General features: G+C 40.4%; 1 protein-coding gene across 7 annotated transcripts in view; it reads right to left on the bottom strand.

The window, feature by feature from the left end:
* L3MBTL3 (L3MBTL histone methyl-lysine binding protein 3) overlaps positions 1-20,241 on the bottom strand; it is a 126,725-nt gene extending 106,484 nt beyond the window's left edge. For 4 of the 7 annotated variants that reach the window (XM_082633271.1, XM_082633270.1, XM_082633269.1 and 1 more), the window contains exons 1-2: positions 19,238-19,518; positions 17,622-17,695 (exon numbers count right to left, since the gene is read on the bottom strand). The gene's annotated coding sequence lies outside the window, so the exon portion shown is untranslated. Of the gene's footprint in view, positions 1-11,943; positions 11,963-17,621; positions 17,696-18,334; positions 18,350-19,237; positions 19,519-20,163 lie in introns of those variants that run through there. The other 3 variants (XM_082633266.1, XM_082633267.1, XM_082633268.1) reach the window with 3 other exon arrangements.
* Positions 20,242-27,479: the final 7,238 nt, after the last annotated feature.

A 27,479-nucleotide genomic window follows, 5' to 3' on the forward strand; every position in this document is an offset into this window, starting at 1 on the left:
CATGGTAAATTTTTGCTAGTGTTAGAAGAGGAATTCATCATTTCATAGCATATTCACTTAGAACAAAAAATCATGATGACATATGGATAGAATTCTTTACCCTCTAAGGAGTTCCCCCCACCCCAAGACATTCAAAAGAGAGTAGATGTGGATAAAGGATAGTATCCAGTATAAAATGTTGAAAAAGAGGCCATTTAGATTTAAAAAAAGAACAAGAAAATTCAGTCCATTATTGAATGCCATCTACACTAAATTTGACAGGTAAGTCTGTTCTATTAATACAATGAATATACAGTATGATTGATTCTTTCATGAAATTGATTTATTTAACTCAATTGAAATATCTGTCAAGTTGATGTTCTGAGAAACAGGAAAACAGTCTCAAAATGTACAGCAAACACAATTAGGCTATGTTAAGATAACCAATTTGGCTAGCTACATTGTGATAATGCTCTCAATTTTCATTTTCAAAACAAACTTTTTCGTAATCATATATCCATTGGCGGTAGTATTGATATTGTTATTCTGAAACTGCTGTCTGTGTGGTATGGGATAAAATAAGTAATTACGTTGGTGTCACTGACAAGTGATCAAAGATCAATGGGTCCTAAATCTGAATGGAAGTATCTGTATAATTTCATGATGCATTTTATGTTTAAAAAATATGCATATTTTCTAGCTTTGCCCACTGACAAACTCTAGAAACAACCACCAATCAATAGTAATTAACAGCCTAGTGTTCAGATTGTGGTCTCTAAATACCATTTCTCCCAGGCCTTCCCAGAGGTGGCAGGAAATGTGCAAGATGAGCCTGGAACATCTTGTCAAATAAAAAAGCAAGGAAGCTATCAAAGACAGCAGAGGTCATACCAAAAGGACTCAGAAGCAAACGTGAAGAGGCTTCTGTTGGCCAAAGTAAGGATATTAACTGCAGTGAATTGAAACACATCAAATAAGTTTAAATCATTATGAGTTCACAACGATATTCAAAACAAACAAACCAACCAAGAACACCTCATTGATCACCTTTTGATTATACAAGGGAACCAACCAACTTATTATTTGGAAAAATAAACAAGGACTTATCCTGCCCATATTGCATGAGATCGATAAAAACTGTATCTCAGGGTAACCAAGTCATTGATGAGAAGAAGTTTCCTTTCAGAAAAAAATTCTTGCTAATAAATAGAGAAGGAATGATAGAACTGAAACATAGCCATTTGCAACCATTAAAATAATGACTCTAGCAACGATCATCAATGCCTTCTAAGAATACCTACCAACCCAACACCATCTATGAAGTATTCTTGCCAGGAAAAAACTAAATCAAATCTGTTGTGATCAAGTCTATTTACAGGAAATACCAGAGACAGAGGAACATGTGAAATCACACCATAAAGACATAAGAAGCAAAACATGGATTGTACTGGGCACCCTGAGACCTTTCCAAAAGGTCCAAGAAGTCAAAATTACTTTCATAAAAATATTAACAGGTTATTTGCCTTCTTCACTATGTTGATATTTACACTGATGGTGCAAAGCAATAGTGGATAAAACTGCTGAAGCTGTGGCACCCAGCTGCAGTAGTAGTCATTTTATTCTTCAGCAGCATGCACTCACAGTAAACAAATGTCAGATTCACTAAAAACCATCTTTGATGAAGTAAAATAAGAAATTTTATTAAGTCGATATTTGAATATATATCTTTTTAACATTCTGTGTGATGAAACAGAAGTATGCACAAAGTGCTCGGGCATGCCAAAATACCAAGGCCGTCTCAAGGGAGAGCACTTGTGAATTGTTTGAGATGCAAGCTGAACAAGCTGCTTTTTTCTTTTATGGAATCCCACTTTTACTTAAAAAATGATGTTTATTCAAGTTTGGATATTTGGAAAATATTTTGTCACACTGACAGCATTCGTTACTAATGATACAATTTCAGCATTTTGGAAAACCTGTATCCACCACCATGAGCTTGACAGCTTCCCAATAGCTATAGACTTTTCTAAGGAGATGGGTGGTGATATTCATGAATATGATTTTTTAAAATATTTCATAAGGAAATACGTCAACATTTGGAAGATCTACATAACTCAGTGAAGTGATTTTTCCAAATGACCAATGCTTACAGTTACAAAATTATGCATGGCTAAAGGATCCATCCAAAGTGCAACACAGACTGATGGATTTTAATGTGACAGAGTACAGAAAGCTCACTGATAGGATTTCAAATTGCACACTGCAACTAACCTTTAAGAAACTACCACATGTCAAGTTTTGGTGTAATATTAAAGAAGAATGTCCATCATTAAACAAAAAACTTAAAATAATCCTCCCTTTATCAACCCCATACCAGGGTGAAGCAGATTTTCTTCATATGCGTCAACCAAAACAAAATATTGCAACAGACTGAATGAGAAGCAGGTATGAGAATCCAGCTATCTTCTATTAAGCAGACATTAAAGAGATTTGCAAAAATGTAAAACAGTGTTACTCCTCTCACCTTTTCTTTTAAATTTTGGAAACTGTGATTATAGTTCATAAAAATTGTGCTTATACATACTAAGGTAATCAGTTTACTATAAGTAATAAATAAATAACCAATATACTTTAATTTCTAAGGCAGTAAATATTGATACATATAACACAAACAATAGCTCTTTGGGCTTTTCATTTTTTAGAGCATAAAAGAGAATTGAGACCAAAAAGTCTGAAAGCCACTGCTGTACAGGATTAAAAACTTGTTTTTGGCACACACAAAAAATTGTGAGGAATAACTAATAAACAAATGAAAGAGGAAATTTGAAATTTAGATTAAGAGACATATTAACCAATCGCAATACTGCATTTCACAGATCTTGTTTTGACCCTGATTTAAATTAGTTAAAAAAAAAAAAAAGATTATTAGGGACTTCCCTGGCAGTCCAGTGGTTAAGGCTTCACCTTCCAATGCAGAGTGTGTGGGTTTGATCCTTGCTTGGAGAGCTAAGATCCCACATGCCTCGGGGCCAAAAACTCAAAACATAAAACAGAAGCAATACTGTAACATATTCAATAAAGACTTTAAAAAATGGTCCACATCGGGCTTCCCTGGTGGTGCAGTGGTTAAGAATCCGCCTGCCAATGCAGGGGACACGGGTTTGAGCCCTGGTCCAGGAAGATCCCACATGCCGCAGAGCAACTAAGCCTGTGTGCCACAACTACTGAGCCTGAGCTCTAGAGCCCGCGAGCCACAACTACTGAAGCCCGCACGTCTAGAGCCTGTGCTCTGCAACAAGAGAAGACACCACAATGAGAAGCCCGCACACTGCAACGAAGAGCAGCCCCTGCTCACCGCAACTAGAGAAAGCCCGTGCGCAGCAACGAAGACCCAACGCAGTCAAAAATAAAAATAAAGAAAATAAATAAATAAAAAATTTTTAAAAATGGTCCACATCAAAAAATCTTTAAAAAAAAAATGATTCGACAGGAGGAGAAATATGAATACCAACTGACTATTTGATAATATTAGAGAAATGCCATTGCTTTTTTTTTTGAGGGATGATGATGATACATACTTTAAAGAGGGGAGGTCTTCCTTGTATTTTAGAGATACAAGCTGAAATTGTGAAATGAAGTGATATAAGGTGAGGAAGTTGCTACAAATTAATTAAGGGGTAAAATGATGAAATAAGACCAGCAACATGTTGGAACTGTGAAGATAAAGACGAGTGAAGGGTCCAGGGTGGTTATTACACTACATTCCACATTTTAAATAGTCAATAGGGAAAAAACAAAACAAAACCCTGTGTTTCTTTGAATTATAGCTATCTTCTGTTGGAGTTTACTAGATGCTTCAATATTCTTTCTTCCTTTATCATTAAGACTTAATCCTCAAAATAGGAAATTGGTTGTAAAGGCCTGAGGAAGAATTAATCTAAGAAATAGTAAAAATATGAAATAAATTAAGACTCATACTGAAGTTCTCTATGACTCCTACCTCACTAAATACATAAAGATCAGCAACAAACCTGACTTTCTAAGGTAGGAGTGGCATCTTTTCCTGATAGATAGTAGAGTGATAGAATAATTTCTCCCTGGTAGATAAACCAGGTAAAACCTGAGTGATCCTTTAATAAGAAAATTTTTTCATTTATTAATTCAATCGCATCTTCTTCCAGAAAAGCATTCAAAACATCAGACAGCTTAAACAAATTATTCCACTTATTTGTTTCTCACAGAAAGATGGGTTCTATCATCCCTCTAGTCGACACTGAAAAAAGTGCAGAGTTCAGTAACTCACCCAAAACCACACTTGGTGGCATACCCAGGATTTTAACCCAGGTCAGTCTGATTCCAACCCTGGGCTTTTTTCTCAACCACTGTCTTGTGCTGTCTCAAAGTCTTACCCCCTCTGAGAATCTGGCTAAGCCTACTTTTCCCCATTTTACTCCTTGGAACACAGCAAATCCAGAAACCAGTTTACTAGGTCCAAAGTTCTCGATTTATGTAGATCAGCACAACATGTATCCTTTTTAGTAAAGTGCCATCAAATATATGCTTATTAACAAAATGTCATTGAGACACATATTCAACACAAATAGATTTTTGGTCTTTTCCTACCTAAAAACAATAAATGTATGAAATTTACAAGAGCAAAAATGCTACGACCAGGAGGAGGAATAGAAAATCGGGGTAATCTAAAAGCTATCACTGTACAAAAGCTGCAGTAAATGTTTATTACATATTTTAGGAAATAATTAGAATATGCTTTTGCTATACAAAACACTGGTAATGTTACATAGTATACTCTGCCTGCAAGCACATATCTAAAATTTATAAAAATTGTTTCCATCCATTGTTTCATTCTAAGGCTTTTTGTATAAAATATTACAGCATAAAAATATTCACTACATTGTCCTTTCCTTTATCCAATTTTGAAGCCACTGGCTACTTTCACTATTGCATGAAGTCTGAACAGCTACGATGGATTAGGCATTTTCCCACCATCTCCTCATCAGGTAGAACAACCAGCAACCAATATTATTTGAACAGAAGCTGGTTTTATGACACCCTAAGTCGTCCTCCTTTTTCATCTTCTGTAAGTGTGTGCACTTGTATACAAACATACAAAGCCTTTTCACTTCAACAAATTGTGCTTCTAAGAGTTAAGCAATTTTTTTGTTTTTAGTACTTAGAAATGCTATGCTTTATACTTTCTTTAATTTTCACCTGGCACTGTTCCATCATCCCATGTGTAACCTGTATTCCACGGGCCTAAAAACCAGGTAGATAACGGTCACTCACAATACAAGTCACAAACAGTATTTCTCATTTGCAGAAAATCACACCCCAAATCTCTTGTTAATGCTGCTGAGATTTCCTAAGGAAGTATCTTAAATATGTACCATGATGGGTCCTCTGTGTTATTAGCCAAGATCTACCACTTTTCTCCTAACCTCTTCTAAATGCTAATGGTCTCCAGCCACTGCTGATGTCAAAAGCGACAGCTTTTGAGATCAGATATCCAGCAAATGCATCCATGCAGCTTCTGATTCCCACTCACCTATGTTATGGCTGACAATGGCTAATATCAAGGGTACTGACACCCAATGTGTTCCCACCAATGCCCATTGCGGATGTCTCATCAAGGAGCTGATAATTTTACTGAAGGTGAAGACCATTACTGTTGGCACCAATGCAAATGTATTATACTCCCAAAGTCCCTCTTTTGTGAAACAGTTCACTTTAGCTTTTACTCATTTTTATTACAATTTCCTTGCCCTAAGAATTCAGCAAAAGGGCTGGAGGACAGACTAAATGACATTTTAACACTGTCCACAGAATTACCTCTTCTCTCTCTCCTGCACCACTGTTTGTCTCTAAACCAAAGCTGTGCAACTTGACTCTCCCTGGGAATCATGTATCGAATGGGTGCACTTCCTCCATCTCTCACGCAAAGAAATCTCTGGAAGCCCTAGCCTACCATGTACCACTAGTAATCTAGAAACATTAGGTGGTGATGAAATTAGTTAACACCCTACATTTAAAGATCCTATGTTATAAGAATATGGAGATGCAAGCCCTCTCATATACTGATGGTGGCACTATTGTTTGAACCAACCTCCATGGAGATCAATTTTCAAGAACATATCCTCCAATTCAGCCCTTCTACCTCTAGAAATTTATCCTATAGATACGTACATGTATAAAAAAATGTAAAAGGTGATTCATGGACTATAGCACTGTTTGTAATGTTAGAAAACTGGAAACAACCTGACTGTCCATCAGTAAAGGACAGTTGTGGTACAGCCATATACAATGGTTAAAAAACAATGAGGGGGACCTCCCTGGTGGCGCAGTGGTTAAGAATCTGCCTGCCAATGTAGGGGACATGGGTTTGAGCCCTGGCTCGGGAAGATCCCACAGGCCACGAAGCAACTAAGCCCATGCGCCACAACTACTGAGCCTGCGCGCCACAACTACTGAAGCCCGTGCGCCTAGAGCCCGTGCTCCACAACAAGAGAAGCCACCGCAATGAGAAGCCTGTGCACTACAACAAAGAGTAGCCCCCGCTCGCCGCAATTATAGAAAGCCCGTGCGCAGCAATGAAGACCCAACACAGCCATAAATAAAAAAACAAAAAACAAAAAACAAAACCCAAAGAACAATGAGGAAACTCTTTACATTCTGATATAGATAGAGCTCCAAGATACTATTAATCCTCAAATTTTATGCAAGGTATAAAAACTGTGTGCTACGATTTGTGTAAAACAAATGGGGTATATATAAATACGTGTATTGCTTATATACGTTTAGCCTATCTTTGCCAGGATTTGTCAGAAGCTGGTAATACTGGCTGCATCCAGGAAGGAGCAACGACTGACTGAAAGACAACCAAGGGAGGGGGAACCTTCTCTCTGTGTAGTGTACCCTTTAGTACCTGTTGAATGTTTAAACGTGTGGGGTTTTTCTAAGAAAAAAAGTTACATTAAAAAAAAAGTTTTAAAATCCCGTTTCATATTTATTTAAAGTACTCCATGTTTTGAAAGGCACGTCTTCTTACGAAAAATACTTAGCTTGTTACTGATGCCAACAAATGAAGCTATAGACTAGAAGGTGCTAGGAAAATCAACTTCCCCAAAGCTCTTGGGTAATTTAACTAGTAGGTATTTAACTACATATGCAAATGTATCGGCTCCACAGATGGGTGAAAAGAGAAAGGGTAGGGTTCACTTCTCCACAACTGAGGTATCAAAAACATACAGTAGAACCTTGGCATTCACAGACTATTTATGGCTTCTACCATTCCTGAGTGACAGCTGAAGTTCCCATGACACTTAGTAATTTGCCATTTTGCAGAGACATGATTCTGAATAACAGTCCATAAACTGAGAGTCCCGGCCAAGGTCCAGGTGTGCTCTGAGTCACAGTGCTTTGTCTGAGTGCTATGACCACTGTAAATAAAGTGATAAAAACTTTGTTTCTTGTTAAGAAATGAAACAAAAGCAAGTGCTAGTTGATTCTAGTGTTGATGACAGAACGAGGGGAATACGGAAATGTTTATGAAAGTGATAGGTCCCAGCCACCAAATAGAAGTTTCGGATAAATCAAAGGCTGAAATGTCAAATGCAATGATGACTCAGACACACTATGTGAACAAAACTACCAAATGCTCCCAAAGGAAATAAGTAGAAAAGATGTGTGAAGTTGTTTCAACAAGGGCTCTCAACAGTACAAAAGTTGCTCATCAAGTGAGATAAGTATTTAAGGTCTAGAGAGATCATTTACATTTTTCAGTTATACTTTAGTAATTTGAAGGGAGGAATTACATGCTACAGTGATTTTTTTCAGGTTGAGGCTTGGTGATGGTCTTGGGCTGTATCCCTTAAAAATGTCAAGAATCTACTGTATCTTATTTTGACTGGAGATAAACAGAGTCCTTCACAATCCTCCCTTCATATGATTCCTTCCCTCACATCTACCAGGAGAGGATAAAATGGTGGCTCAGAGTGGGAGCAGAGACTCCCGCAGGGCTGCACTTCTACAGCAAGTTCAAGGTGAAGAGGCTGCCTGGGACTGTGATGGAGAGAACAGTCCCCTGAAAGATAAGCAACCCAATCTAGTACGTTCCAACATAAAGTGAGAGAGTGGGCCTTGCCTATAAACCAAAAGTCTGGATCTGCAGATAAGGTGAGAATTAAAGATTACTAAAGAGAGTGTACTAACTGTAGCCTGGCCATTCCTGCTCAAACCATTGTTTTCAAAATATTACAGTATTTAAAAGAACAGCTAGTTACTGTTCACTAAGACCAGTTAAATAGTTTTAATCATTTTACATGAAGTTGCTTTTTTAGAATTCCATTTTACAGCTTTACAGTTAACAGGTGCATTTTTCAAAAATAAGTTACAGATATGACAAGGCCAAGAGCTGGAAGTAGTTATAAAATGGGGGTAGATGTGACCTCAGAAGCAGCACCTGAGAATCAGATTTAAATTCTGTCATTCAGAGAGATGCCGGGGCTGAGATCTCAGTGCCTGGTGTCAACGGACTAAGCTCATCAGTTTTTGGTTCAAGAGGGCAATGTTGTCTTTTGTGAAGAGGAATGTTAACCCTAAAATCATGACCATGAAAGAAACAAAAATGATAGCTATGCAGAAGAGTAAGACGGCAATAAGAAAAGTCAGCCTCCACTGCGGGGATCCAACGCCTTGTTGCTATGATGCCCACATTAATACCATCAGCTGAAGTTGGCTTTTGGTGTACTTTGTAGAAATCATCAATCACTAACCAAATGCTGTCTCTGGCACATTGTGACATCCTCAAAAAAGTCCTAAGTGTCATCTTTGGTAATATCATCAAAAAGGCCTCTGCCCACTGCTAAACACGCTATTAAAGTGGCACATAAAACTGTTTTGGGCCTCCCCATCCCCACTCACCCTGCCCCTTGTCATCCTCTCATAGACAGACGCAAATCAAACACATCATGCATCATCCTCAAAACCTGCCACACTCTCTCAAGTTCCTCTTTCCACCCCTCTCCCTTTCCTAAACAAACCACAGCCTTCCTTTCCTCCCTTCAATTCACTTTCCAAAGATTAACAATTACCTATTCTGTGACATAAGATCAACTAATCCTTTAAGCCTCAATTTCCCCACCTGTAAAATGTGGCAAATAATAGAACTTTTCTTCATTGGGCAATGGTGAGGATTACATGAGATAAGCCAGGTAATACCTCAGCACAGTGCCTATCCCATAGTAAGCAGTCAATAAAATCTTAACTTTCTGCTCTAATTATCTGGTTTAACAATTATCTGCGCTCATGAGAGTCACTCTGTGACCTCAAAAAATTACTCAGTGGCTTTTTTTTCCCTTTCCCTTCATTTTATTTCAATGGCATCTCTTATAGTAAGCCACCTGTATTCAAAGCTCCATCAGAAGATGTCAAGATCACTACATAAAAGTAGATATTTCACTGTTAATCATAAGAATACCTATAGTTACATGGCTCCAGAAATGACTAGCTTTCTTCATAGAACAATACCTCTGAAGTAATGGAGAAGGGTTTGCTGTGTGGGCAGGGAGGTGGACCCAAAGGCCAGGCTCTCTCGGCCACCATGCTGGGCTGGAGCCACACCGTGGACCAGGCTAAGGCATGTAAACAGGACGAGATGAAAGGCTAGGGCCACATTTCTCAAAGTCTGCCCCTCAAAACTTTTAGACCATTTCTGCATGTCCCGTGATAAAAGTTTTGTGGTGAGGGAGATGTGTAACCCCCCGGGGTCTTTAGGAGACGGATGGCGCATGTCAGCAGCAGCGCAGCAATCTGTGTAGTGCTGTCTGAGCCCAGGTTTCCCACAGTCACTTAGCCTTGTGGCTCTGTTATCACAGTATAGCGAGGTCCGTGGAATCCCCTTTTCAGAAAATGCTGAGTTATGGAAAATAAATTCAAGAAACAACATGAGAGCAGGTAGTATTTTACAGGGTAGAATTTCTTCATCTTCAGGTTAGAGTCAACTACAGAGGTGCTACCTCCTGGCTGAGCTCCCCATCTGCATCCATGTGTTGAGATTTGTAGTGTCTAACACTGGGGAATGCCCTCAGGACCTAGAGTCCAGGCTGGAGAAAGTGATCCTGAGAAAGACAAAACCTCTGCCTCCTAAGGTCTACCTATGGTTTTCTGATTTATTCTCTAATGGCCTCCTACGTACTTTCATGACACCAGAGAGGTACACAGCCTGTAACGGGGGAACTCACATACCCACAAATACACGGCCACGTAGAGGTAGTCACACAAAGCCAATAAGCCTAACCCATTCCAGAGATACAAACATACTGGAGCTGGAGGGTTTCTTCTATGCTTTGCCATTTTAAAGGCTCTTACCAATACTAGACTGGTTGACCCTCACAGCTACCTTTTAAGATGGCCAAGAACTCTTAGCTTCATTTTACAGATAAGAAAAGATCACTCAACCAATAAACAGACTTTTACCTCCCAAGACAGTGCCCCTCAAACTATACCATAGTGCCCAACACAAGGTATTTTTAGTCAATAAAGAAGCCAATCTAATGTAAAGGTGAAAAGCACAGCAGCCAGAGTACCTGGGTTGAATCCTGGCTTCTCAGTTTACTAGCTGTATAATCTAGGGCAGGGTACCCAACCTCTCTTGAGCCTTATCTCCTTCATCTAAAAAATGGAATAGAAATATCTACTTCATATGGATTAAAAAGTGTTTTAATCATGCATGTTAAAGTGGTTTGTACTTTTTGGACACTCAGTCCACAACAGCTACAGTTATTTTGAAGAAAAGAAACAAGCTGCTCTCCAGTGTCCACATTCCCTCCAAACATGGGTTTACCAGATGTCTGAAGTATCCCAGGGCAGAGCAGTTGATAACTCTGCAAAAGCCAATACCTTTGCACCACAAAGTCCTATTTGATTTCTCAAGAGTCCAGGGGTGAAGGTGGAGAAAAGTGGAAGTTCAGAACTGTGGTAGGATTCTGGGATTTCATGGACAAATAAAATTTCAAAATGAATTTGGGAAGCTGATGAAAGGTCAATAAGTATTAGTTTTCCCAAGCTCGTATAAAGAACATTTTAACAAGGAGAAAAGTATGAAGGACATAATCTCTGAACAGCGACCCAAGACTAAGCCACTGGCAACCTTACTGTGACATTTTTGCTGAGGAGGCATAAAAGCTTCCTTGCATACCAACTGTGGTTCCAGGACCTGCTTTCAAGAAAGCTAGTACAGAGGCAAACAGAAAGCACTGTAAGAGATCGCAGCAAGAGGCCAGGAGGAAAAAGAGGGATGAACGCTATGGATCCTCTCCAAAGGGGACTCAAATGACTACAGTGAGTCTTTCTCTGTACAAGTACTGGAATACGTGGACGTAAGATGCCAGGAGAAGAGGGGCTGGAAAGGCAGAATCTATACCCCAATTATAATACTTATGACATCATACCATGATCATTTATTTACAGGAGGTTTTGGAGGAAAGAAAACTGGATTTATTCATTTCGCTATCCTGTGTGATTATCCACAGTAGGAATCAATAAAAATTTATCAGATGAATGAATAAAATAGAAGGGGAAAATATAACAGACTAGTTGTGGGCAGGGACTGGGGAGAGAGGAAATCAGGAAAAGATCTTCATTTGTCCATCTATCTCTTATTCTCCAGTGAAAATTCTAACTAACAACGAGGCTGCTAAGTATTTATTTACCTCTTTGGCAGAAGGATAACATTCCTGCTCCAAGAAACCTTCCTCATTTAAGTGTCAGTGAAGAATACATGAAAAGAAGTTAAATTCAAACCTCTTCAACAGGCTTATTCAATAAGGATAAGAGAAAAATCTAAACTCACATGTGAAGCATCTCTCAACAAACACATTTTGCTACAAAGAAAAAATTTCCTTTCAAATCAAGCATGACAGATACCAGCTTTGATATTCTACTCACCCTGACTGGCAAGAACTCTGAATCGCACACATACTGGAACTGAGATCTGTTGTGGAGAGATGTGAAATTTTGCCCTGAGGGCCCAAGTTCATAGATTTTTAGGCAGGTAAAACTCTAGATCATTTCAACGTGAGAACTGAAATCTCAGTAGCCTCAAGAACAAATCCTTGAGAATCTGGGTCTCCTATCCATATATATGCTTATATAATAGATGCCTTCCTTTAAATATGAAATCAGTTATTAGGACAGTTCCTTCTTATTGATACTTTTTCAGAAACACCCCACCACCACCAGTAGTTATCTACTGGTCATGTTTTAATGAAAATGACCCTAGTTATAACGTACTGATGGTTTCTCTGATTTGCTACCTTTTCTGCCATGGAGATTACATGCAAAGGGGTAGTCACTGAAGGCAACCTTTACGAAATCTCAACTTCCTGCCCTTCCGTTTGTTACTGTAAGAAGGATGAATTATTTGAGATTCTGTGGCCTAACCTACTTACTTCCTCTGAAGGAGGAACAGAAAATGAAAAATGCCTTTCAAGAAAAAAAATGTACATAGAAAATGAAATCACAAACTGACATTAACAGTCTGACAGCATGTTTAATATACTCTCTTCAAATGCTTTTACTTGAAGTTCATTTTCAGTGTACAGACTCTATCTCAATTTGAGGCAAAAATGTTCTGGAAAGTGCTATCATGTCATCAACATATTACACTAGGAGTGTAATAACAGAAATTTTACACCCATTAGAGGGATTCAAGGGAATAAAAAGAGCAAGAACCTGTCTCACACAGATATTTCCATGCTTATGCAAAATATGCATGAACTTAAATTAAAAAAGAAAACTAAAAGTAGTATCTTGTTCTTTTTTCTTATTTCACTTGTAATTTTTAAATGCTAAAAGCAGTATGTTTTTTCTTATTCTGCTTCATATTTTTATAGAACATAGAGCTAGAATGAAAAGATTTACACTTGATTTCTCTTTTGCATATGATAAATTAGATTTGACCAGATTTTATTTCTGTCACAGAAGTCATGTCTACAGGGCTTATCCTGATAACCATTTGTAGCTAAACTCCTTATCAATAGATTGAACAGCTAGGCCTCCAATCTGCCAAATAAGACCACAAACCAGTGGGGTGAAATTATCTAGACCATTTAACAACCAGACCAGGGATTTCAATTCACAGTTCAGGGTTCAAGCAGTATAACAGATGGGAGAAAAATAATCAACTGATTTTGGTGCCTGAACCATCCTACTAAAAGTGCTTTAGGAACTGAACTGGTTTAATTCTATAAAATTTCACATAACATAAAGCTATAGTCCAGTCTTGAAAAGGCCTGGCACACAGCAGGTACTCAAAAAAATTTACGGGATGACAGTGTTTCAACAAAGGTGAAACAGGCTGTACACCCGAAACTAACACAACATTGTAAATCAACTATACCCCAATAAAAATGTAAAAAACAAAACAAACAAAAACAAAGGAGAAACAGCCCATCACCCTGTAATCAATGCCTGCAGTAGCATCCTTCTAAGTCAGACAAAAGCTCTGCTTGATGGACCACGACTCAGATAACAGAAATATTATATGACTCCCACTGTAATCTAGAACCACCCAATGAATCAAAAACTCTTCACTCCATTTTGTAAATGGGCCTATTCTTCTTGTTAAAGAGTATAATATCAGTAGTTATCGTATTTTGGTGAATATATTCTTAGTCATATTCCCTGTTATCTTTATCAAACTTTGATTCTAACACTACATTCCTCCCTACCCACAGCTTCTCACCACCATTATCTCTATCCCTCATTTTAATTTTCTTCTTTTATAATCAGAATAAATTCCATCATGTTTTGAGTTCACAAAATGGTAAATTTAGGTCCCAATCTTTTGATTGATGATTGACTGATTTACACTTTTTGATAACACACCCTACTGCCTTATCAGGTCTCTTCCTATATAGAACAAGTGAAATCTTTTTATATATAAGCCTAGTAATTCCCCAAACTAATCTGAGTAATGTTTTATTAACAGTTAGTGATCGTTTCAAGGCCATGAACTAGACCACGGTGTTCTTTTCAGTATAACTCAGTCTTTCCCCAGCTTTAAAAAAAAAGGAAAAAAAAAAGAGGAAAGTGAAGAGATAGTGTTTTCTTCCCGTAATTTTTTCTTACACCTGTTTGCTATTGCTCATCTTAGCGAACCAACGTATAAGAGCAAATACATTAATCTGGAAATGTGTTTTCTTAGAAATATTCTAAGAATTACTATTTGGAATATTAGAAAGTTAAAGACATAACAAAACAAAAGCCAATGTCATTTTCCCTGGCCCCACCCCTTTCAAAGTGCATGATATGAACTAAGACAAGTTACTAAGTATCTCTGAGCACCAGTTTGCTCTAAAAGAGAATTAATAACACCAAATGCTCAAGGTCAGTGAAAATATTAGGGATAATATTCAGTGTCTAGAACAGTACCTGGGCCTACAGAAGGCACTCGGTAAGTTTTTGTTAGATGAATGAATGAGTGAATCAATGAATGAATATAAAATATCTAGCTTAATGCTTGACATTCAGAAGGCACTCAATACACAATTACATTGACTATATCAACACTTCACAGTGTTTTGCAGAGGGCACCCTACCTTCCAGTTCCCTACCTTAGGAAACACATCCAGTAGTACCACCACAGTACTTACCTCTATCTACCTTTCACTAGCACTGAACCATGGCTTTGTTTTGGTAATTACCATTGTATGTGTATAGATTATCTCCTCAACTAGATTATGAACACACTGAGGCCAAAGACTGCTGCTTTCTCTGTAGCCTCAACAAATTCATTCATTTCACCCTATTCTAAGTATTGATTATGTGAAGCACTTTCCAACGGAGACTTACACAAAATAGACACTCAATAAATATTTGTGGACTGACATAAAACACTGACTTACAGAAAGAACAGTAAATAATAAAAATGTTTTATTATAATACACATGTAATTCTTCTAATCACGACCCAAGTCATTAACTATAAGTCCACTTCTGAGGAAGAAACTGGAGCCACATCCAGGATCACCCAACTTTATACAAGTTCCTCTCAAAAATCCTTGTCCTTTCCTTCAAACTACCCTGTCTCCTACAAAAGGACTTCTTAAAGGCTTTTTTCAATTCGACTTCATAAATCAAACTCCTGGTGTAAGCGTGTAGGGAACTCATCAAGGGCAAAGACCTAGTCTTTCAGTGTTCAGCGCTGTAAGAGCTCAATAAAAATGAGTTAACTAGTAGAAACATCGCTAGATTACTCAGGTTACCCAACCTTGGGACCCCCAAGGGTACCCTTGTCCACACCACATAAAGTAACTTCTTTTGTAAGTTTCCCATCTTATTATAAATAGCCTTTGTTGATATATGTATTTCTTAGAAATAAACTACCAAACAAAACAGACCAGTGGAATTTTTCAAGAACCAACCTTCAATTACTCAGGGATGAATTAAACAGGACATATATTTCTTCTTTCCTTTACTATTGGGTTTTTGGGTTCTTAGCATATTGATTGGATAATTTACAAGAGAAGTGAGATAAACTAAAACTTGTCAGAGTTTGTCAAGTTCAGTATCATCAAATTGAAAACAATGACAGATAGTACTTGTGGTTTTCTTTTTTCTATCTAGATAACAGTTGATTAGAATTAGAATAAAGTAGCAAAGAGGTCTAGAAAACATAGGGGGGGAAAAGCCCTACAGGTAGCTTCCCCTAAATCCACAGTCATTTGCAGGACCCATTTTCTGGCCCCGAGAGTTTAAATTCTTACTACTCCAGTTACCTATTTTCTCATCCTCATTTCCCAGCAGATTCACACAACTAAACTATTAATTACAGGACATGAATTCCCCTCACACCAACCCTTCTACTTTCATCACCCTACCATTTCCACAATTTGGCATCATTTTATATTTAAAAGTATTTATTTCATCTACTCCTACCTAGCAAATGACTAGTATGGGATAAATAAATATCAATTCGTATTCAACACCATGTTAAAAACATGGTCCCTTCTCTCAAGGAGCCAAAGCTGTAAAAGAGAAACTACTATTTTCCTAAAGAAAAGAAATATCCCCCAGAAGTATTGTGACAAGTCCATATAATATATACACCAAAAACTCGTCTAATAATTTTAGCCAGGAATTAAATCACTCTGTTCAGCTCTTAAAAACCTACCTCCTGCCCTTTCCACAAAACCTGGCTAAGGTGAAATGGTAATATGACAACCATTTCAAACATCTGAATAGCTCTTCATAGTGCTCAAAACCTTATTTTATTTGATCCCTTCAACAAAGAAACCAAGGCAAGCATTATTGCTCCACTTTTCCAGATGGGGAAATCTAGGCTGAAAGAGTTAAAGTGACTTACACCAAGTGGAACATTTAGTGGCTAAATTGTCTTCTGATTCCTATTCTAGTACTCTATCTACACTCACGATGATTCCCCAAATGAAGAAAAATAATCACTGTCTTCGACTCAGCACATCTAAACGTGAAACTCACCATCCTAGGAAACACATTTCACTCGGCCTGAACTCTACTTCTGTCTGGGTGATTTTCTTGGAGCTGTTCTTGCCCCCTTGTCTCTGCTGCAGCACCTACGTGGACATCTATTTATTTTGCTAATTATACTACTCTAGATGATCCACAAGCAGAAAATGACAATAAATTCCCTTTTAACAATCATTTTTATATTGGTATTTATTCAGTTATGACATCAAGACCACATCTACCCTGGTTATAAGGTGGCTCAATAGGGATTATTAGTCCTGCTAATTTATTTTGTTTTCTTTTGTTTTTGCCAAACAAGAATTAGCAACTCCTTTAATACTCAAGACAGAGAAGGAAAATGAAAGGCAGAAAAAGAAAGGGAAAGATCAAAAGAAAAAAGGTATACATAGTAGGAAGCACTACAGTAGCACAAATGTACTTTGATGTTCTACCCAGAGAGAGCCCCCCTTTGCCTGAGAATGACCTTTGTCCTGAAAGTAGGCCCTGGATTATTGGAGACAAACCAGCACCCTCCAAAATTACCAAAGGGATCTTTACTGGACAACGGCTGTATTCCCTGTGGTCATATGCTTAAAAGTTGACAAGTTTATGCTAACACACTGGAAACTCACTATAACCTATGATTCGATATTTGGCACAAGTCAGCCCACCGTTGGACCTGAGTCACAGAATGTAAGTTACTTAAATATCCCCAAAGATCTTGTTGTGAATTTCACCTACAAAATTTTACCAAGTTCCAGAACCTTCCATATCACTGTGTACTTATACAACAGTTATATTAATTCACAATTGCTTTGTTCTAGTTTTCCCACTTTCTCAATTCCAAAGAATAAAACTATTTATTTTCAGCAGAAAACAGGTGCAATTGGAGTGTGAATTAAGAATCTAGCAAAAAGCCAGTCGAAAGGTTATCCAGAACAATCTCTTAACTTTTCCTAATGTTTTAATTGGAGCCTCAATCACACTCAGTGTCAAGACTTTCATGCATTCAAAGTGGCCCTCACAAAATGATGTTTTTCTGCCAACCTTGTTCCACACTCTCCTCCCTCATCCCCAAATGCAGCTTTTAACATTTGCAAGTATATCAAGGAATTTGTTTCAACATGCAACTCTTACCTAGTTGCAGTGAAGAAATAATTGTCTGATGGTCTTTAAGACTGTCGTCCACCCTCAAGACTTCTTCCGGAGGTCTAGCGTTGATTTAAAAGGAGGACAAATAAAATCAAAATATTGTCATAAAAAAAAGCTTTCAAACCCGCAATTAATATGTATAAATTTTGAATTGCTGATTTATTGCATAATTTCATACATTACCACTTGGTATGTTAAAAAAAAAACTAGTTCTGGATGAGATGAACTAGATTTTATCATTTATATCATTGCCCTCCCCTAAATTCCCCCATTAAAGTCTCTCCCATTGTATGACAAGCAGATGAAAGTTACAAGGGTCATATGATACAACTTTCATTTCTCTCATTGCTTTTCTTAAAACTAAAGTTACTAAGCAGAACACACACTGGCAAAAAAACATATACCATGTAAGCAAGTTTTGTCCATATATCAAATATTTAAAGGTTTAAATCACAAACTGTACAAAGTATTCAGAAATAATGTCTTTTGCAGTGAAACAAAAGTACACTCTTAGCACTAAAAGTGGCCATTTATTTTGTGACTACATATAACTGTATGTTTAAGAAACTAAATACCAGCCGTAAATTATATTTTTAGAGAATAAAATGATCAGCTCACATAAAAGGCAAATTTCAACCAAAGGTCTTTCTCATTTTTCGAAGTTTTAAACACAAATTGCACTTTGCATTTTTACTAACGTTCAAATGAAATTATCCGCTGTGACTCCTGATTAAAAGTCGATCAAATGTGTAGACAACGATAAATATAAAAAACAAACAATTGCTTCTAATCCAGAGAGTGACCAATCTCAAATCCCAGAATAAAAGCAAAGTGTTTTTTCCCATAGAAGTAATGAAGAGTGGAAGTTGTAGAGTCTGGGTACTCAGATCTAATTTGCTCTCCTATGTACTAAACTTTCTATTTCTGATCAGCATCCTCTCATACAACATCTGGCTGCTCGCTCGGGTCGTCTAATTACTTCCACGTCTGAACGGACTACGTAGCTAAAAGTAAAGGCCAAAGTTTGCTCTCGGCCTTCTGAACTTAAAAAGATGCGTTTAACCACTAGAGGTCTCCCCTTGGCCAGTTTTGTACGTTCGCTATTTTGCTGCACTTGAAACTTTCCGGAGAAATGCTCTACTCGAGTCAGTGTTTTTCTAAAAACTTGCGCAAAAATCCACGCGACCGAGCTAGCCAGTACAGAGACTCTCGGGCTCCCCAAACCGATAAAGCTATTACAAACAACCCTCTAGGAAAATCAAAATTAATATTCGACGCACTCGCTCCAGCCGCTCCCCCCCGCCCCATTCTTATTTCTCATCTCAGTTTCCCTGAACTTAAACTCAGAACAATCAAAAATCTATTTTTGTTTCGGTGCACTCCGAAGGATCTCTAACGCATTTTTCTGGCGGTAGACCCGAGGTGGTAGCGGAGCGGGCCGAGGGATGCAGGGAGGGGGAAGGGCCGTGATCACGGCGCCCGAGGAAGTTGCATAAGGAAAGAGACTCCGTTTTTTGGGTCCCCTCAAAAAATCGGCAGGGAGGGGGAGGAAAAGGAAGCGGGGAGGGGGGAGGTAGGAGGGAAACCGAAGCGACGTTTACCTTCGTCTCCCCGTGGAAGGGTGGGGTAAGAGCCACAATCTTCGCGACCCCGGAGGGCGGCTCGTTACCCCCACCTCTCTCCGAGCGCAGACGGACAAACAGATACCCCCCACCCCTCCGCGGTGAAGGCGGGGAGGAAAGTGCCCGCTTTTAAACTTTCTCTCACGGTCGCGCTTGGGCCGGGCTTTGACCAGAAAGGGTGGGGGAGACTCGAGGGCCTTTTTCTTTCAAGGTAATTAAAGTTTTACCACCAGCACAGAAGTTGCGCCCCCCTCCTCCGCTTCCAGGGCTCACAAGTTTTCCTCCCGCTCCTCCCCCCCTACCCGCCCCACCAGCTCGCGGGGCGCGCGGCGGATGCCTCGGCTCCTGCGCTTCCCGATCCCCACCCCCGCCGGCCTCTACTTCCCCCCGCCGGGCCGCCGCGGCGCGAGGACGGCCCGCCGGGCCCAGGACGTTAGTGTGCAAAACCCATTATCCCGGAACGGCACACGCACGCGGCGCGAGGCGGGCGGCGGCCCCGCCTCGGACCCCTCTTTGCCTCCCCAGTATAAGCACGGCGTAAACAAGTTGCAGGAAAAGCAGCCCCGCGCCTCCACCCCCCCCAGCCCCGCTCGCCTCCCCGGCGCGGCGGCCGCCGCCGCCCGCCGCTACCGCCGCCGCGGCCGCCGCCTCCAGACACACGCCCGCGCCCGCACCCGGGCCGGCGCGGCACGGCGCGGGGCGAATGCAGCGACGGCGCGGGCTCCCGGCCCGGCCCGCGAGCCCGCGCCCTGCGCCCTCCCCCGCGCGGACGGCCGCCGCGGGCCCGCGCCGCCTCGCTTCCCGAAGCACTTTCCTGCCTCGGGCAGAAATAAACCGGAGGGTTTATTTTTGTGCAACTTTCCCAAAATGGCGGAAATTGGAGCTGATCTATATGAAATTCTCACACAGTCGGTCGGGAAGGGGGAGGCGGCGAGGAAGAAAACGCAAACTCTCGGCCGCCGAGCCCGCCGCGGGTCCGTGAGTGTGTGCGTGCGTGTGAGTGTGCGTGTGCGCGGTGGGAGTCGGGGAGGCCTTTCCGCCGCGCGCGCACACACACACACACACACACACACACACAGAGCACACGCCGGGGAGACGCGCCTGCACATTCAACCAGTCCATTCTCCGCAGCCTGAGCGGGGAGAAAGTGGCCCGGCCTCTTTTCCCACTGCCTCGGTCTCCCGTACTTGTACTTCTCGCGCTCGCTCGCTTGCTCTCCGGTGCGCGCCCGGCACAAAGGCCACACGGGCGGAGGGGGCCGCAGGGGCGGCGCGCGGGGCTCGCGCCTCTCGCCGCACCGATCCGCGGCCCCGGCCGCCCCCGCCGGCGCCCCCAGCCTCGGCCGCCGCGCTCGCCGCCCGGGCTGCGGCTCCGCGGCGCCCACTCGGGCACGCACCCCGGCGGAGCCCGGCGCCGCCGCGCTCCCCACCCCGCGCCCGGTGTCATGAAAGCGACCAAAGTGACAAGCTCGGGGGGCGCGGGGGAGGGGGCACACACGCATCTGGCCGCCTGCGCGCAGGCGAGAGCCCGACGCGGCCGCCTCGCCCCGGCTCCTTTCCGCACGGCCCCCCACACCCTTCCCCGTGTGCGCGCAAAGAAAAAAATACAAGTCTCTCCTCCCCCCATTTTTTCCTTTCTCTTTTCTCTCTCTTTTGTTCCTCTTTCACACTCGCACTCACTACTTCAGAGTGAGATGCCGAGAGACTCCCCCTCCAGCCGTTTCCGAGTCACTTGCCCACTTTTTTCCCCAGGATTAAGTTTTCTTCTCTTTCCCAGAGGCGCAGAGAAGTGGGGGAGAAACCCCTTCTGTCCTTTCCCCTCCCCTGATCTGTTTCACAAGACGAGGGTGCGCTTCCTTCTCTCTATAGGTCTCTTTAACTTTCATCCTCACCCAGAAAAATAAATGAATGGCTTTTGCACGGACAAATCTTCAGATTAATAAGAGATTAGATCCGATCAACCGCTTCTTACCCCCAAATTTTCTCTTTTTTTTTTTCTCCGTCTCACGAGTAGTCCTGACAAATGGTCCAGGGCTGCGGGCGCACTGCGCATGTGCGCGTAGAGTCAGGGCTGGGGAGAGGGGAAACTGCGCTGGTGCCGGTGCCGCCGCCGCCGCCGCCGCCACCGCCACCGCCGCCGCCGCCGCCGCTGCCACTGCCGGGGAAGCTCGCTCTGGCTTCCCTGTTAATGCTGCTGCGCCTTCGCCGCTGAAAAGCAGCATTAAAGCGGGTTGGCAAATGCAGCAGCCCGCAGACACTGTTTCAGGTGCATCTTTTCAATACCCTTGTCACCGGCTCAGGGCTGGTTCAAGAACAATCAAAACAAATATGAAAGACTGCTAAGGTTATAAATTTCTTTGTCTATTTTTCACTTTACTTTTTTAAAAAGGCATTTCTCAGAGCAGCTAATCCACCATATACTGTTAAACGTGTGCTTTCAGCCATTAAAGAGTGGGGCTTAGTCTTATAGGAACACAACCCAAAGGCTAAATGCAAGCTACAGGTCATGAAAAATAAGAAATAAAGTTTTAAGTTTTTACGCCCTAGAACCTCCCCTGCCTTTAGTACTGGAAGAATACATTATAAAGTCTACATGTGAAGTGTGCACGTGCTTTGCGTTTCTTAAGTGTTGGTCTTTATTGACAGCTTAAATGTGTTAGGCCTCTGTTGTGAAATATGTTGGGATACGTATGTCAACTTAGAAATCAGTGTTAAAGTCCTCTGTCCTCTGGCAATAAGCAGGTCGATGACGACCCTCTGAATGTATTCAGTCAAGATTGCTGAGCGGTCCTAAATAGCAAAACCTGTCTTTGCTAAGGCATCAAAACTAGATCAAGCGAGGGTATTGTATTTCGGTATTGACAGCTTTCCACTTATTGACTACAGGCCTCCTTTTGGGCCGCTCACCATTCTCCTTTTCTACTAGATACAAGTACTTAGAAAATAATTCAAGAAATTGAAATTGTGATAAACACCTCTATGTCAATAACGGAGCTTGCTTCGCGAGAAAAAAAGTAGCACTTCAGGAATGGTGGAAGCAGGTCTTACATTTTGCTGCGGTGGGGAGATAAAGTAATGCCCCCACCCCTCAGAATGGACTATTTAGTTTGCATCTAATAAAGGGTAAAGGAGGCCCTTTTCCAAAATTGCTGCCTGAGGCCTAGAATTTAAATATATCACAGATGGAAATTCTGTATTAAAAATCCTTCTCCAAAATGTAAGTAATAATATTCTTGATTGAATTTTTTCACTTAAAAAATGTTCCTTGAACCAGTTTCAGAAAATAAACTGTTAAATTCTTTCCTTAGGACCATGAAATTACCCTAGAGAAGCAGACTACCCGACAATGTCTTCTGTTGGTATAGTGACCAAATTCTCCAAACCAAAAACCATGATGTATGGCTTGACATGTACTCAAAACAAAGGAACAAACTCTGTGAAGCTGAAATGAGTTCATAAAATATGCTTCTTATTTTGGGAAACAATTGGTTTAGGGATGTGAAGTGGGGAAGGCTGGGTCAGTGAGAACTATAGATAATATCATTGATTTCACCCACCACATCCAACCTTTTTCTGAGGTGCTCCCAAACAGCCTAATTAACTGATCTGAATTTCAGCTTCTCTCCTTTTCTCCCTAGCCCTTGAATAAGCAGTGAAATGGCCAAAGGGAGAGAGACTACAGGAGGAGAAAGGAAGCAAAGCCAGGGGCTATGTGCAAAACTAAGACCTTACCCCAAAAGAAACTAAAATTAATTTTAGATTCCTCTTTCTAAAAATCCATTTTAGATTTGTTCTCTCTAGATAATTTCTGGATGATGTTTCTACTTCACATATATTTTCAGAGATTTCCACAGTCCATAAACTTATATTAAAGGCCTACCTTGTGCTAATCATGGTACAAGGGGTTGGGGATAAACAGATGATCAAAACTAGGCAACAAGGAATTCAGTCTGGCAAAGGGGACAGTCTAGTGCACGGGGCATTGCTGTACAGAGTGGAAGGTGTTGTACTAGGGGTATGCAGAACAATTATAACTGAGGAGCATCTATGGCAATAGGAAAGTCTTTCCAGAAAAGGTGATAACTAAGCTGATTCGTGAAGGACAAGTGTCCAGGGTATGTGGTTCTACTTTTTTCTCTGGGAAGGTGATCCAATCAGAGAAAGCCTGAGTAAAGGTCCAAGGGTTTGGAGAGCAAGGCTTGCCTGAGGCCTATGCACATGTCGAGATTCACTAACAAAAATAAGGACGAGTTGAGGCTCTCTACAATACGTGTCTTTCTCCCCCAGAGATCATCAGTAAAATCTCAAAGATTTAATCTAAATTGTTCCCAAGATGTGGTTCCGGATGGGAAATATTTTGAAGGTACTCATATGTAAGGGTAATGCTACCAGATTTTTCTACAAAGAATCCATCGGTGTTACCACCTGAGACGGGCAGAATAAGATATTAGAATCTAAATAACACTGCATTATTCTTTATATAAGTTGGTAGTATTTACAGAACCTTTCTCCATCTGTTCCCTAAATGGTAATATACTAGTAGAAGCTTTTTGTTGTTCCTTCACACTTCCACCATTCAGTCACTGGTTAGTAATTCACGATGAATCCCTTCTTTCCAGCATCCCTTAATCGCATCACTCTCCCCACTTCCCATCCCACCCTGCTCTACCCTATCACACGTACATACCTAATCCATCCTCAGACCAGGTCTGTGACTTACCTGATGTCCCAAACTAAAGTATTAGCCACTCCTTTACTTTTCTTTATATTTATTTATTTATACCCAAACTTGTGCCCTGCCCCCATGACTTCAGGCTATTCCATTTCTAAATATTCCGAAGCTTAAGCCATTTTACGTGGAAAATGTTTTAAATCACTGTACTCACTTTTTGAGGCTTCTCATCACCTCCCAGATGAAGGTCCTTCAAAACCTTTCTCACTATACTCCATCCTGTAACCTCTACTCTGTGTGAATTCAATTTAGAAACCTACATTCGCTTTTCCTAACATGAAGCTTGTTCTGCATTGATAGGACACACTCCTCCTTTCTGGAACAATTCAAGGACGACCTCCTCCACCAGCCAGCCCCTCATAAACTGAAAGTGACCAGGAATGAAGTCCAAGTAATCCAGTTCTGCCACCACCCACTGGGAACTATTAGGCAGGTCACCTCATATTTCAGGGTTTGAATTCTCTCACTAGTTACACAAAGAAAAGAGAGTAGTAATTGACTTCTGAGATCTCTGAAAGCCATGTCCCTTTCCATCCTTCCACATAACAGTAACATTGCCACATTTTAGTACAAATAATATGGAACCAAGGAAAGAATTTTAAGTAAGGAGTGAAAAATCCATCCATCTGCTAGGTATCAGAATGTTATCAGTTTATAGCTTATTCAGTTGGTTTAGGCCCGGTACTAATGAGATGAAGGTCATGAGTTCCATTCCCTAATGGCTAGTTCGTTCTGATCTGTTTCATAGCCACAAACTTCTTTCCTAACCCCAGTTTCCCATGTTGTAACATGTGCTATTGGTCACAATTCTTAAGGTAAAATTGAATCTTTCCATAGAAATTTTCTAAAATGAACAATACTTGAAATCATTCTTTCAATGTATTATCTTACTTTTAAGTGTGAGTCACGTTATTTATTTTTTTAGCCTATATAATGTGTGCTCCATGTTTTTTTCCAAGTATAAAAATGACATTAACATTGATTTGGCCAAGATTCTTATTATTGATATTTATTTATAAGAGATGAGTTTGATTTTCTTGTTAGTGTTCTAGATAACACTGAAATGCTCATATAGTACTCTAATTTGAATACTGGTAATCTTTACTGTGACACATCTGTATACATTCTTAGCAGAGAGCTTGTGATAGTGAGATGTAATTGAAATGCTGAGAGTAAAAGAAAAAGGATCTGTTACTCATCAGGTAAGGAAAGATCATAGTGTAAATCTTAAATCCTCAATGTCTTGAGGAAATTAATTCTGGATAGATGTGAATATTTATTATAATTTTGTTTAGATGCAAAGGTAAAGTTAGAAATATGACAGACATATTCAAAAGAGCTGAATAATATGGGACTATAAACTGACTTCTAAATTAAAAGGAAAAAGAGTTTATAATTTTCCATAACACACTTACTCACTTAAAGCCTAAATTTAAAAGCGTTATAACTAAACAGTATTAGAGGAACAAGCCAGACTTCAGAACATGTCTGTGACAGTGGTAGCCTCTGATACACTTAGACCCTGGTTCTAGAATGTTCTTTCCATTTGACCTGGCCTCCTGGCCACAGCTGACTGGTCCAGAAGTGGGCATTTAATCCAAGGTCTGAATCAAGTAGGGGTGGCCTATGAGTCAGCAGGGAGTGCTTCCCCATGTGAATAAAAGTGATGAAATGGAACAGTCTATTCTCACCCTTGGCCATATGAACCGGAAATACTGAAGATGAAATTAGTTGATAGGCATTACAAAAACTAAATGATTCACAGAGAGAAAAAGGTAGAGTGCAGGTACCTTAGCTGTTAGGCATTAGACACTATGCGTAAGTAGAAATCATAAGGTAAAGCAGAGCAGAAGTTAGCCAGCCAGATAAAGATAAAGGTGCTAGAGCTGCCCTGGGCTCTACATGACCTCCTATCCCCAAATGTCATTCTAGTCTTGGAAAGGCCTGGCCACTTTGGGACATCATGAAAACCACCTACATAGCTAGAATTTCTGTCTTCACTAGTATCACCATGAGAGCTCCCCATCCCTTATGAAAAATTGAGTAGTTTTTTGAATTGAGTAGATAAACAAAAGACCCCTAGCAACAGCAGTATGTATGACTTCTTCTTTTTAATCTTACAGATTTAAAGGGGACCAAGTTAGAAAGTCAGTTTAGTCAGCCCAGTACGCAGTCATCTTGTGCCCATTAGTGGAACGTGCAGGCCAGACGGTAAGGATCAGATCCCAACACCATCACTTGCTGCTAATGTGCGATCTTGGGCAAGTTGCTGAACCTCTCTTACCTCAGATTACACGTCTGTAAAATGGGAATATTTACAGTACCTAGCTCATGAGGTTGTTAGGATTTAATGAAGTAATACAAGACTAAACCTTGGCATGTGGTTAGTAATCAATAAATGTTAGCTTGTGAGTTGGGGGGTTTTGCCTGAGTTGTTCCCTGCAATATTCCTAACACCCAGACTTGTACCTACACATAGTTAAGTATGCAATAAATATTTATTCAGTGACTTAAGGAAATACTATTATGTAAATTATTAGGTCCACTCTTTTACTTGCCCCTTTCCCAGCTGGTGACTAGGCCAGAGGTGTCATGTCACAGGCATGCCCATGGACAACATCCTCCTAAAAGTTCCTGAAAGGATGTAAACAGAGAGTGCTAATGGAATTCATAGGCCCTATTTCAAAGGAGCCTGCTGTTCAGAATATATTATCTTTATTTAGCATTTATATTACACTTTTATATTTTCAAAGCCCTTTTCAGTTTTTTAACTAAATATTTGTTATAACATTCCTACGTTATCTTTCATAAGGGAGGTAACTGAGGCATGGTTCCAATCGTTAATACCTATATCTAGAATAAAATTCATCACATAAATACAGTTAAGTGTAACTGTACAATAAAAAAAAAATCTGGAACGTTACTTTGTTCATGTAGAATGCCGAATGGAATGTCAGCGTTCGAGAAGAAGACAATCTGTTACTTTAAATTATACTAGCTCTGCCTTTCACTTGGTTCTATTTCAGGAACTAGAATCAATAGAAAGGTTTTTAAACTGGGGTTTCTCAATGGGTTTGAAGACTGTAAGGAATAAAATTTTGAAATTCAGTATTGAAACATTTCACCACATCTCAGTAATTTCCCAATCTTTTTCTATGAAAACCTCTCCAAGAAAGTAGCTCTTTCCTCCTGTCAGTGTGTTGGGGGTTTCTGTATGCAGGCCCTTGGAATTTGTAGACAGTGAAGAATGAAAGGGTAAAAATCAGTATACCATTGATGAAATCAGTCAAGAGTAATCTAGTGTAAGGAGATTTGGAAAATGCCCAAATCCAATCAGGTGTCTCTGTGGAGTTGCAGGAAAGTCTGAAAATGTATTGGACTGAAAAGAGATACTGAGTTTTGGTCACTATTCTGATTGGCTTCACTACAGATTAAAATCATCCTAACTCAGAGGAGCCCTCAATAATAAAGCTGGAGGATCTATTTCTTT

This window comes from Mesoplodon mirus, assembly GCF_964341445.2.
Source record: "Mesoplodon mirus genome assembly, chromosome: 10".
NCBI classification, from domain to species: domain Eukaryota; kingdom Metazoa; phylum Chordata; class Mammalia; order Artiodactyla; family Ziphiidae; genus Mesoplodon; species Mesoplodon mirus.